This window comes from Camarhynchus parvulus, chromosome 6 (genome assembly GCF_901933205.1).
Source record: "Camarhynchus parvulus chromosome 6, STF_HiC, whole genome shotgun sequence".
NCBI classification, from domain to species: domain Eukaryota; kingdom Metazoa; phylum Chordata; class Aves; order Passeriformes; family Thraupidae; genus Camarhynchus; species Camarhynchus parvulus.
This window is the reverse complement of record NC_044576.1, coordinates 12952226-12964600: the sequence shown is the minus strand read 5'-3', so window position 1 is coordinate 12964600 and position 12375 is coordinate 12952226. Positions and strand designations below refer to the sequence as shown.

General features: G+C 35.2%; 1 protein-coding gene across 12 annotated transcripts in view; it reads right to left on the bottom strand.

Moving 5' to 3' along the window:
• Positions 1-12375, bottom strand: part of KCNMA1 (potassium calcium-activated channel subfamily M alpha 1) — a 402729-nt gene that overhangs the window by 180110 nt on the left and 210244 nt on the right. The window lies entirely within an intron of this gene.

Sequence of the window (12375 nt, the reverse complement as noted above, 5' to 3'; positions counted from 1 at the left end):
TCCTGCGCTTGGGTCACAACAGCCCCATGCAGTGCTACTGGCTTGGAGAAGAGCAGCTCTGAATTTGTTTGGAAAAGGACCTCAAGCTGCTGATTAGCCAGCTCCCTGTGAGCTAGCATGTGCCAAAGTGGCCAAGGAGGCCAACAGCTTCCAGCCTTATACCAGGAACAGTGTGGCCAGCAGGACCAGGGAAGGGACCATCCCTGTCTACTCAGTCCTGGGGAGGCCACCCCTCAAGTGCTGTGTCCAGCTCTGTGCCCCACACTGCAAGACAGCCAGGGGCTGAGGCAAGAACACAGAAGGGCAACAGCTGGGGAAGGCTCTGGAGGGAGTACAAGAGGGCTAGGGCTGTTCAGCCTGGAGAAAAGCAGGCTCAGGAAGGACCTTATCACTCTCTACCACGCCCTAGGGGCAGGTGTAGCAAGGTGGGGGTCGACCTCTTCTCCCAAATATAAGTAACAGAACGAGAAGAAATGGCCTCAAGTTGTGTCAGGGGAAGGCTAGATTGGATATTAGGGAACAATTTTTCACTGAAACATTGTCGCACATTGAAAGAGGCTGCCTAAGGAAGTGGTTGAGTCACCATCCCTGGAGGTATTTAAAAGATGTATAGTTGTAGCACTTAAGACACATGGTTTATTGAAGAACTTAAAGGTCATTTCTAAAATAAATGATTCTATGATTCTCTAATATTTATAAGTACTTTGAAAGAGCATCTTTGATTATCTATAGAATTTTTACAACAAAACTAGTAGCTATGAAGCCCAGTTGTACAGTTATAATAGGCATAAACTACTTCAATGAGCAAGAGTGCCTACAAGAGCGGTAACAAAATTCCATTTAAATTTACATATTTCCTGCAAAACTTTGACAAGGTGGTCCCAGCATCCTTAAAGCTTTGCTGCAATCAACATTGAAGCCAACACTGAGCAGGACACTTTTATCACATGATGTACCACCTGTCACTTCAATTAAAAAGACCCTGCTGCTGTTCAAGAACTATTTTTGCCACCAGTTTATATCATGTATTTATTATTCTTGCTTATTTCTGGCTGGCTTAAAATGTTTCTAATGCATCAAAATGTTTCTACTGGAATTGCTCCTTGAATAGTCATAAAATGAGTGTGAGAGAGCAAAAAATGCTTTTTAATGTTTTCTGAAATTGCTTCTGTGAGCATATTTATATGAAAGTTCCCACAGAAGCCTTCGGATTTTTCTAGGATTTTTGAAATTTCAACAGAGTTGAAAATAACTTGAGTGGTTTTACTGTATCATTTCACCTCTTGATAGGAGCTGTAAAGCCCATTGCAAACTTCAGATCAAGGCCTTAGTGAGAACTAACAACCTCTGTCCCAGTGCAGTCACTGCCAACACGACCACACAGGATAAGGAGAAGGGGCTCCATGCTCATTCAGACTCTCAACCAGCTTTGCAATCACAGTGACAGCTGTCTGGACAATTTTACATTAAATGTTCCCCACGATGATGGGAAAGCGTTTGTACACCCAATTCAGCACTTGAAATAACTATACAATATGCAATTTACACTTCTTCCTAGGTAAGGAAGTGGACTCTTGTATTTTTTAGCACATCATGTCAATCTGCTCCTAATGGGTTTTTGCTTTTTTTTTTCCTCTTTAATGACAAGGCATGCAAAGACTAAGATGGATGCTAATTCTTACCTGTGTATAATTTTATTTTTTAAAAAAGGGAAAATGTTTATTTTAAGACATATTAATCTAGTTGCATTTTGTCAAGTGTTTTAAAGATATGTATATAAAACTTTCATAAACCACCACAGAAGAAATTACTTCAACTGCAACCAATTAAGTACTGATGTTAATATCTTACTACAGCTGCTACAACTTCAGAACTTTAAGAAGCTATTGAAAATTCTAGAAATTTAGAGAATTTTCCTAATTTACAATTTTAATTTTTGTGAATCTGCTTTCTGAATGGTGGAGGAAAAGCCAAATCCATTACAGAAACAGGATAAAATATTTTTAATTTCGTATCAATAAAATAAAATATAAAATTTAAAGTAGTGATCATATGAAAAACCAAGAAGTTTTTATTTCCTGTATTCATGACAGTTTTTAGACTGCACAACAGGACTTTATATGAAAAAACAGTAAAATGTGCACTTTCCATCAGAAGGAATGTCCATTGAGGAGAGTAAATTTTAAAATTAAATTATAACTATGTACAGAAATACCAGTTGATGCTGCTAAAGCATAAATAACGCATATAAATAAATAAATAAGAGAAACAACTCAATATTTAGAAGTTCATTAGTATTGCATCATTTGACACTCCACTCACTGCACTTTCCAATTGTATTTCAATGCAATTAATATCTATCAATTTGGGCATGTAAATTTTCTTTGTACATAAAACTGCCTAAAGTGGTGGGATTTTTTTCAAATTATTTTGTTTTACTGGAAGCTCCTCTTTAATATTGAATTCCCTCAAATTTACTTCTAGAGTGAACCAAATGTTATGAAGTCTACAGTAAAAAAATTTGGCACAAATTTGATATAGTAGTGTCTGTTTATACTCCTTAAATACATTTTTTGAATAGTACAGCAAAAAAAGAAAAATAAGTTGCTTATGGTTAGGACTTTAAACTCTGTTTCAGTGATGTAGTACTAAAGTAAAACTATAGAAAAGCCACATTGTATCATTTAGTAAAAGCAATTTTCATTCAAGGCAGAAGGCTTTACTCCTTTATGGTTTAGTCACACGGCCCAGAAAAAAATAAGCAGTTAAAACCTTCTTTACTGAAACAGGCATGAACAAAGAGCAAAATAGCACAGATGCCCATCAAATATACACCTTGGGGAACAAATATCATAATTAAAGCAAATCACCAAGACTAAATTAGAATCAAAGATGTCAACCATATTAAAAGGGACAGAGAGCATAACATACTTTTTCTTACTTCAAGTGGCTTCCTCACTTATTAACCCTGTGAGTTCCACAGTAAGGAAAACATTATTTTCTCACAGTATCTGTATTCATCTTCTCAACACAAGATGCTTGTTAAATGCATCTCAGTCTAGAAAGCCCTTCTTTGAGTCATAGCACCACAAGTATGTGCTAAATTACCTCGCTCTCCCTTGCCATGACGTGGAGCACCACTGGGAACTCTTGCTGCCAGCCTTTCATTTAGTGCTGCAGGAAGTGCAGGCAGAGTTAAGTTGCTTTCCTGGCCAAGGAGGAAGGACAGACAGCTGGATCACCAGAACAAGGCACTGGTGAAGGCAAGGTGAAGACCCCCTTGGCCTGTAGAAGGGTCTCACAATTGCTGTCACAGCCCTAAAACCTGGATCCATAAAACTCTATGGGATCATGACATCCCTACTTAGAGATATTTTTCTGAGGTTTTGTGTACCTGGAGCTAGTGAGTGAGGGAGAAGCAATCCCTTTCTCACCAAATTTTGTAGAGAGTTATGGCCTGATAGCTGAGGATGATGTTGCAATCATTTCTTGTATCTTCTTATATTATTTACATTTAAATCCTATTTGATCACTCAACCCCCTACATCCAAATTCTTAGCTGTTTCTCATATACACAGAGTGGGTGAACCTTCTGCTCCCAATGTGTTTCATTGTCAAATCCCAGTACCCATTGCCAAGTACTTCTCTTTTAATTCTCAGTTCTGCCTCTCCTTTGCTTAATGGATGAAACCATATTTGTCTTTCCACTCACAAAACTCCCTCAACTTCAGCATGTGATGAATTTATCTTGGACTACTCTTTTTTACTATCTTTGTTTCCATCTCCATTTCTGCAGTCTACACATGGAGTGGCCTCCTCACTTCACTTTGATATGCACCTTTCACATTCCTTCTGAAAACACTTTGATGACCTTAGGCTCATACACACTAAGCTGTCTTTGAACTACATCGATAATCAGAATCCTCTTTGTTCAATTTTAAAATAAGTAACATATAAATCTGATTAAAATAAAACTGTTGAATAACATGAAATAAAGCTCTCTTCGAAGATCTCTTACACTGTGTTTAACTTAAACTTCATAATTTGCAAGTATTCTGCTTTTCAGAAAAAAAACCAAGACTACTTTAAATGTTTGTCCTTACTTCCCTTTTCTAATTTCTATTACATCTTCTACTATTCTTTAAAGTCTGACAGATCACAAACTGGTATTAGAAAATTACCCTTCTATTTCTAATTAAACCTATGCATCCTAATTAAACAAATGCATCATGACTCATCTGTTCTGCAAATGCTTTCTACAACTAAGTCCTTCTATGCAATCTCCCTAATACCTTGGGAGGGAACCTTGGCAAAATCTCAGACTAATTTGGGGAAAAATGAAGAGGTTTCCCTATCCTCCTTCAAAAAAATTCCAGTATCAGAAGGAGAAAAACAACAAAACTAGATCAATAAGTATTAAATTGGCACAACTGTGTCTTTTAGTAAACATTTTTCTCAGAATAAGAGATTTTTTTCTTTTGATACTTTCACTTCTCTGCATCATATCATAAAGAATGGGGCTTAAGAGTTTATGTTCTTCTTTTCCCCTTTGACTGAAATTTATTTAAAATTTAAACATTTACTTAAATGCTGTGACTTGGCAGTTTTTAATGAAAATTAAATCCATTTAGAAACTAAGACAGATATGGATTTCCAGTGGGAAAGAAAAAAAGAAGCTCCTAATTTTAACTTCCATCACATTCACATACAAAATTAGGAGGCAAAATTAGTTGGTACAACTGCAGAACAAAGGTCTGCTTTCCTTATGCCCATCTAATGCTACCAAATTTACAGTTATTTGCAATCGGCAACACACTAAGTGATAGTCAAGTAACATTGACAATAATTACTTTACCTAAATGAACTAATAAAATTTTGTAAAGTTCAGCATAATGCTGTCAGTTTCAATCTCTTTTTCAAGTTTTCCATTAATTTGAAGCACATCATGCTTCTTCACAGACTCCCCAGTAAAACATAAGCCAATGTTCTACAGCACTCAAGCAAAATCAAATTGAGCTGAGCTAATTTCCTCAGCCCAAACACAAAATTACATACAACAACAAAAAAACTTTTGCTTAAAATTTTATATTGAATTATTGGGATATTTAGAAAAAAAAACACATTAAAATTGCTCACTCTGAAAACAAAATAATAATTTCCTCATGATGTGTGGCTATTGACTACTGCCTGCAGTATGTGTCTTTTCTAATTTTTCAAACAGAAGTGCAAGGAAGGTCCCTGAAGAACAGCAAAACACCCAGGAACTCAGTGTTATAACAGGTTCAGTAAATGGCCTAGAATGCTCCTCCGTAACTTCTGACTTCTTTCAATAGTGTATAAAAGACAGAGCAGGTGCTTTCCTGCAAAATACACCAGTAAGATTTTCATCCTAAGCTAACTTAATTTGAAAACATTTCCTAAGAGCCACATAGATAAGCAGAAAGAGCTTATTATTTCATTTTGCGTTACACTCCGTAACTGCTCATCACGAGCTAAGAACACTGGCAACTAAAATAGCATGACATTACCTTGACAAAACAATCTCCCTGATGACAAATCAATTCTAGGAAAATGACAGCACAACCATGCCTGGGATCACATGTTTAATTAAATAAAAAAGGATTTAATTTTAATAAAAAGGATTTTGTGTGAGACTACTAACATCCCAAAGAGAAAAATATGAGTATACTGTTTCAAGTAACCTTATTTTTTGGACAAATTTTAATAAGCCACTTCAGTTTTATCTCTAATACTGATTGCATTATGAAAGGATTTGGGTGAACTGCATACCTCATTTACTAAAGTTGACAATCTTGATAATTTATCTTCTACATAATGATATCTTTCTGTTAGTTCTTGTCTCATGGTTACCTAATATTTTTATCAAAGTCTATCTAGGAGTAGTAAGTTGTAGCTGCTTACCCCAGAAAAGAGAAAATAATTGGTGACATGCTAGCAAGTCATATAAATACTACTCCTCTTCCCATGTTGACACTGAACTGACAAATGGAAATTAATAAGGTTAGTGAGAAGTGTATCAGCAGCATAAAACCTTTTCATTTATAAAATACAGATAAACACTGGAGTAGATTCTTTGGAGAGATGGTGAATCTCAGAATTTTAGAACAGTAAATACTTTTCAGCCTGGATTATATGGACCACTTACAGTCTTTGCATTTGCATGAATCAATAGAAAGATCTATATATGAGATATTTCTAAAATTTCCTCTTTTCTTATGAAAGGGCCTACAAACCATTGAACTCTTAGATAAGTGTCTGTTTGAATAAATTTATCTATAGCTACCCTTACCTTGCAGCAAGAATGAATTCCTGAGATTGCTTGTTCTATTTGTTTGCAGCTGCCATCTCTTAAAACTACCTAACAGTTCCTTTCACATTTGCTGTCCACTTTCCTCAGACTCAGTTTTCAACAGCCCACCATCTTCATGCATTTCCAGCTCCAACTACTCCTCCATCTCAGTGCCTTTGATTATTCTCGATACTGTTATCCAGCTTGTAAAATTCTCCCTCATCTGACTGAATTACTTGAAAAAATATATACAATGAACAACATTAGAATGTTCTCCATCTATCCTCTTTGATTATAAATTAATATTTTTTCTTTTATATATTAGCAAAGAACAGAGCTGTAATTTTCTGTTTGATATACATAACTGATTCCTACAGATGATTTTGAATGCACTTTCCGTACATTTCTTGCTAGCTTACATACTGTAACTTATAAAAAAATACTGTTGTCCTATGAAATTTAGTCTTATTTCAACCATTCTAGCTGAAAATGACAAGAGCACCAGATAAACTGGAGTGTAAAATACAGTTCATTCATCTGTCATTTCTAGAATTCCCTCCTGCAATATTGGGATGAAAAATATCTGGCTACTCTCTAGTTTTACTGAGTAGAAATAAACTTCAGCCTGAAGTATCTTATTTGGATTTAACAACAGTGAATAATGTAAATGAACAATGTAAGTCAGAAATATTGCAAAGTGCTAGAAAATTGGCATTACATTCCTGGATCAGCTTCTTTGGTCAGGCTATCTAATAGTCTAATAGCATGATCCAAATCTATTAGTAACCCAATAAAACCTAGTCACATTGTGTTAATAGTAATTCTAAAGCAGTCCTAATACACAGTTACACCAGGCAGGATATATTTTTTCCTATTTCAAATGAAGGCATAACATGAACCATTTAAATTCCTTCCAAAAATCTACACAAAATTAGAAGACATTTTAGTCGCAAACAAATTTTCATTACTTCAGACTCTCCATCTTGTTCCTCTTGAGGACCTCTTAGCCTTACCTACCCCATCAGTATAAAGGTTTTTCAAAGCACCTTGCTCAATTAACCCCTAAGGTACATTTAGGGTACCTCAGGTCATGCAGCTCAGCTGCTCCCCTTCCAAACTATGAGATGTGTAGTACATCCTTGTAACCTGCCACAAGGAAGCCTGTATTTGTATACTTGTTGCACTTTCCTAGCAATACTGAACAGATGACTTGAAGCAAAAAACCTTTCAACTACCAAGAGTAACCATTCACGATGGCTTTGATTATACCCTGAGCATCATAGTATAGCTGTTTAAATTCCTCTGCCTTCAACGAGCTCTGGGCACAATCAGGGCCACATTCATTCCTAGCATACATTAGCAGTCATGAAAATCCCTTCTACCAGATTCCTTTTTTTTTTTTTCAACCTAGACCCCTGAAGAGTCTTACTTGCATGTACCTTTAACAAGTGAAACATATTATATATTTCTCTGCCCATAAACTCCTCTGCTGTGGTTTAATTTCCACATCTACATAACTGCAGTCTAGTAAATTTTCCTCCTTAGAAAAGCTTGTGTCACAGCTGTTGCAGCTGTGAGACCTGATTATTTACCACCACTGGCTTAAGTGCAATTACCATATTCTTAAGGCAAAATGCTGATGCTATGAAAGACTCACTGAATAGCCACATTTACTTTGCAAAATAATAGAAGTTTAAACAAATAAAAAATTAAGAAAACACTTAAAATTTTCAGAAAAAATTAGCCTGAAGCCTGAGTGACAGTCTCACCCAGTGGTTTTTCTAAATGGGACAGGCAAGGCTGCTTTTAGGCAGATTAATGACACTATGCCTTTCTTTTACAGCAGTAACTTTATCACCATTAACAAATAGAATAAGAAACTGCCTACAGCTGTAGCAGTTGCAAAATCAATTATTAGAATCCTGATATAAAAGTACTCTACATCAATATAAGAAGAGGATTATAGTAGAGTTAAAAATTAATATATAGTGGCCTTTTTTTCCTAACACGTCTCAAAATGGTTTGCACTGTAACATCCATCACCTTTGTATCCTGGCTGCTGTGCACAAGAGAACAGGTGTGTAGCTGAACTTACACACTGAGCTACTGGAAAGTCAAAAGGACTGATAAAATAATCCCATTTGTACTGAGAGCAGAAAGAATTTCGTGTCACTGTATAGATATATGAGTGACCTGGTTTAGAGTACTAACAGAATTTTCCTTCATTGTAAGGGGGGGGGGAAAAGTAACTTCCATTATATGGACTCTAAGAATAATACAAAAAAATTAATCCTAGGTAATCCTGAATAGCACCCATTCTTAGGGAAGCATAGTATCAGCATGTGGGTGGCATGACAACAGCTGGAGAAATTACTTCCCTTTTATACTACTTAGAATATATTGTATGTTTTCATTAAGTTACCTGCCTAAACATACACACTAAGAGCATATTTGCACTTTATATATACACCTGTTTTCTATGACCATTTTTCAAATATCGTAACATTCTATATTATAGGCCCTCAAAGTTAAATTTATACAACCTATTCATCAAGATGAACATTAATTTGAAATCTGTGCATTAATTCTGACATCAAAGAGTGCATGAATTTTAACTTCCAAGCATACACTAAACACTTGCACTGATCAACAGCACTGGGAAAATTGTGTTCAGACACAATGTTTCAAGTCACTTCATCATTTTATCAGGAAAGAATAGGATTAAAATTCAATCACATCTTATACCGTGCTGATGAAAGGTTCATTTGAATACACTTAAGAACATATGAATAACAGGTTGGTTAGAATTGTCACAATGTCATTTGTAAAGGAAATTTCAAGCAGGATCACAACTCTTCATATGGACTGTCACCATGTGTTTTGTAAATCAATAAATTTTAAATTATTTTACAGGTTATTTATCATTTAAAAACCCAAAAACCTATTGAAGTTAAAATGCTTCCTAAATCCTGAATTTCAAGAAATTATTATTCACAATCTTACCTCTTTTCACTGTCACCTGCTGCTGAAGTTGACAGCAGGGAAAGGTTTGTGTTTCTGATACTACTGGCACCACTCAGTCCTTGTCACAACAGGATAGTTAGTACATCCTTTCCTCCTCACATCGTGACCACACCAGAATTGTGCCTCTAGTCAATAAACTATTGTAATATGCTGGAAATTTTAAATACATAGACCTGATACATATTATATCCTATTCATTCTATAATAGCTTAACTAAAGTTAGTGATAAGCATAATTTACTTTTGCCCAAACTTTCTAATGTTATGGTTTTGTCTTCGTTTTTAATTCCATTTCATGCACTTAATGCTCTAGACTGCATTCAGTGTATACATCATTATGTAAGCACATTGGCATGCACAGGCAATACAAGAATAGATTATAATTAATCCCATAGACAACCAAAAAAGGTGAAGTTGCATCATGCAATGAAACCAGCTTGGCCTGGGCTGCCATGCAGAAAAAAACCTACATCAATGAGTCTGCTGTACGGCTCCTAGGTAAGAGTTGATATGAAAGAGGTGAGTTATTTCAGCAATGAAGTCACAGGCTGAGAATGTTTATACTACTGTAAACAAAATACTGTACATAGCACCAGTATTACTCAGGGATGGGGGAAAAGATGCTTGGAAAGGAGGACAAAAAGGATGAGAAAGAAGAAGAGGGAGGAGGAATTATAAATTACAGTAACCAGTCTGAAATCCAATTGGTTCTTTTAAATAAGCATTTGTTATTTCATTCAAAATAATTTCACTTGAGCTTTCAAAGCAAACCTGAATTTTCAGTATATTTTGAAGAAAAAAAAATGAAATAATGAGATACAGAGCAACTTCAAAATGTCAAATGTGTTCAATAATCGATGAATAACTAAAGATCATAAACACACAGATATGCAGAGGTGAATTTTTCAATGCAGTGCACAGGATCCAAAAAACACAAGCTTCACTGATTTGAATGCATAATCAACCAAACTAAATGAATATGGACAGTATAATGGATGCATTGACATGGGTGATTTATTTGGTCACCGTTTGCTGCTTTTCTAGTAAAAGACATCTCTGCTGAATAAAGCAGGGTTTTTTCAGAACTTGTGTTTAATTGCCTTTACCTTACTCACCTTCACAGTTGCACTGAACATAACAACATGACTGGAATTACAGTGACCACCTGGCCTGTACTAAATCATGTACATTGGGCACAGTACTGCAGAGCCTGATTCCAGAGAGTTCAGAAAGACCTAATTGAGCAGGTAATTTATTTTATTGTAGCATTCACTCGAGGAGCTACCCTGTGATGATAAATGTAGGATTTTGTAACATTGTAACATATTATTATGTGTGTTCCATTACAAAAGGATTTGTTCCGTGTTTATCAATAGGTATATTGTTTTCAAGCAATTCTTCTTAATTACCTCTAAATGTATATTATCGCTATTTTTAGCACAGTTCACAAATATATAAACTACTTATGCAGGATAGCAATTCACACAACATCAAAAAATAGCTTTAACAAGAAAACTATATTTCACTAACTGTATAAGATTTTTAATAGAATCTATTATTCCATTTGCAGTACAATTACTTTTGGCATCTTTGTTTTTTATATACTAGTACTTTGTGAAATATAAATTTTTAGTTGGTAAATTATAAAGAGAAATTTATATTAAAATAAAATCAAAATATTGACAGTAGAAGTAATTTTCTGGCCTCTTGAAATGTCTTAGAATATTTGCAGAGAAACTGGTCAACATATTTGTAATTTGACAGGTAAAAAAAATTCTAAATTGTTCATTCCAGATATAAAACCTTCAATTGTACTTCTCTTACACAGTGAAATTCACTTTCTCTTTCCAGACAAACACTTCTAAATTTTTCAAAGAAACAGAACTTGCAGTCAAGACTCATACCACTTTTGCTATGTTTGCTGTGTGCTACTTAACAAGGCTAGCAGAATCTTTCATTAATTGCATAATAAACATGTGAATATTTTCTTGGGTGTACAGATATCCACTTACAAACTGCTGCACAGTTCATGCAAATGTTATTGCCTGAGAAGAAGGTTACTTAGTCAAGAGCAATTAAAGCGCTTCTGACAAAGCCAGAAACCCAGTAAATTGTTTAAGGCAAGCAGATGAGGAGCCCAGAAATTGTGGAACCCACAGACTCCCAAAGTGTACCGTTCAAATAGCTACTGTAGAGTCAGTAACAGGAATTCTGGCATACACAGTATGTACTATAACATATATGTATGTATCACAGCACAAATGATACATACCATATATGGACACTTTCCCATTGCTGTGGAAATAGAAGAATCTTTCTTATCTTACTCGAAAAGCATTGACTCAGCAAAAAGATGAAAAGCAGTCCTTAAATTTAATCTCAATAAAAGCAATACACCAGTAATCTTTCATTAAGTTATGATAGAGAAGTCCTCGAGATTCACCCAGAACACAAAGCTGGTCTGAGTTCTACAATGTCATCACTGTGAATATGACCAGAACACAGTAAATGCAAAAGGAGAAGAATCAAATATCCTTGGTATCTGCTACTAATGCAGCAGAGCATGATAGAAGCTCCAAGTGTAAGGATCTCCAATGATCAGGTTACATTACAGTTTAGCATACATTTAGTCAACAGTTTGTCCTACAAACAGTGATTTTTTGCTATAAAATCAGCTCGTTCGGAGATTCAACTATTAGGTGTAAGAAGAGATTCATCTGTTTTCAGATTGTAGTTAGGAATCAACCTCATGTTAGAAGTTTCCCTGCTTCAGCTGGAGAGAAGCTATCAAACTCATTTATTTCCTAACAATCTACAATCTAAAATTGTAGGAATTTCTCTCATTTGGTGTAGCCAAAAGCCATAACAAACTACATAGTTCATACAAGTCTGTTGCAAATTATAAAACCTAATCATTATGAAGGGTAGTGTACTATTTAAAATAAATGACCAGAACTATCAAGTGTAACTAAATTTCTGGATATTTAGCCCTGGAGTCAATTCCTTCCAATCCTTGAACATAAAACTCCTTTTGATAAACCA